This window comes from Trypanosoma equiperdum, assembly GCF_001457755.1.
Source record: "Trypanosoma equiperdum strain OVI genome assembly, contig: ctg_595, whole genome shotgun sequence".
NCBI classification, from domain to species: domain Eukaryota; phylum Euglenozoa; class Kinetoplastea; order Trypanosomatida; family Trypanosomatidae; genus Trypanosoma; species Trypanosoma equiperdum.
Window position 1 is genome coordinate 1 of NW_027124526.1, and position 1,731 is coordinate 1,731.

Below are 1,731 nucleotides of genomic sequence, written 5' to 3' on the forward strand. Positions count from 1 at the left end.
GCACACACACACACACACAGAGAGAGACCACCAGGCACGGACATTTGGGCAAAAAAGGGGGGAAAAAACGGTTCGTACCGCAGCAAATGGGGGCCCATTTAGTTCTGATCGCACGCAGTTGCAAGCGTCTGTAATATAATATCTTTCTGCTTGTCACCGCGTTTTGAAAGGCCAGCGGGATGGAAGTATTTGGAAGGAGAGGGGGGGGGGGCTCTAAGAACAAAAAAACAAAAACAACAATAACAAAAAAAAGGATCTGCCACCGCGGCGGCGATTTACTCATTGTCAGCCCCGGACAGGACTTGCAGGGATCCGCGCTTACGCTGACTAGGGGAAACGATGAGGCATCTGCAGCAAAATAAATAAATAATAATAATACTTATGGTTCCGGCAAATTTGAGGGAAATCATCGGCAAGCCGAATGTGGAAGATGCCACTCCTCGTCATATACACTCTTTGGGTTGGCACCGCGGTGAGGGAAACATGGGAGGTGATGGGGAATAAATCCGTTGCGTGCCACTTTACTTTTAGTTCCCGCTACCGCTTCTTTTATGGGTTACCCTATCGGATAATAATGAAGGTGTTGTGACAACGATGTCCACGCAGCCTCCTGAGCTTACGGTAGTGTCGGCAACTAAAGCGGAACGTTCGCAGACGGACATGCATTTCCAGCAGGAAACCGTGCATGTCTCACACGGCTGTGGCGTAGCCTTCGGAAATTTTTGTTACTTTTATGTTGTTGTTGTTGTTGGGGCGCGATAGAAATAGCTTCCACAAAACTCGGAAAAGCCGGGCATCTCCACTCAACTTAGTTTGGAATGCGAGGCTACACGTGTAGAAGGAACTGAAAGGGAAGAAGTGCCCGTGGAAATCTTGTTGGTTCGCGGTAGCGGCTGATTTCTCACCCGCCCACTACTCGAAACCGGTTCCAAGTCCGCGTATCATCGCACACACGCGGTTCCTACGGCCACTTTTTCCCCCTCCAGTTGCCGCTGGCAGTTAAAATGGCAGTCGTAACTAAACTAAGGACCAATACTTATGTATGTGTGTGCGTGTGTGGGAGTGTGGCAGGTATTTTCTAAAAAAAGCAGTAGTCACCCCCCTTTCTCTCACTTTCACCATTCCTCCTCATTTCCTCGCCGATTGTGTGGCACTGTGCTGTGCTACGCAATTCAAATCCATATGAGAAACCACCTTTTGATTCCCCTTCGCAAACATCCATCCATTGCTTTCAAGTCCTCAAGTGTTTGTTGCCCCCGCGGCAACGGGAGAAGTTTGCATGCGGGGGACACATTTCACGCGCCCAAATGCATAATTGTACGTTCCATTGGCTCCTGAACATCTTTGCCATGCTTTAGAACGGCAAAACACCATCCGTGAAACTGAGGCAGCCATTATGAGCGAGTCGGCAGTAATAATAATAGTAATAATAAGAGCAACAATGATGCTATTAATGGCGGCGCAACGTCTCCACCCGTATATATATATATATTTTTGTGTGTGTGTGTGCTAAGGCTAACAACAGCGTGTCAAGTAAATTCTTTTTTAAGGTAGGATGGAAAGAAAAGGACACAAAAATGAGTACATAAGAGGAATGAGTTACATTCGCCTTTTCAGCACATCATCCGTTAATTCATACATACACCGTCCACCCCCTTCTCCCAACGTCGTGAAAGACCCTACACCATTGAATAATAACAACCCCAACAAAGAAGAAAAAGAAAAAAAAAA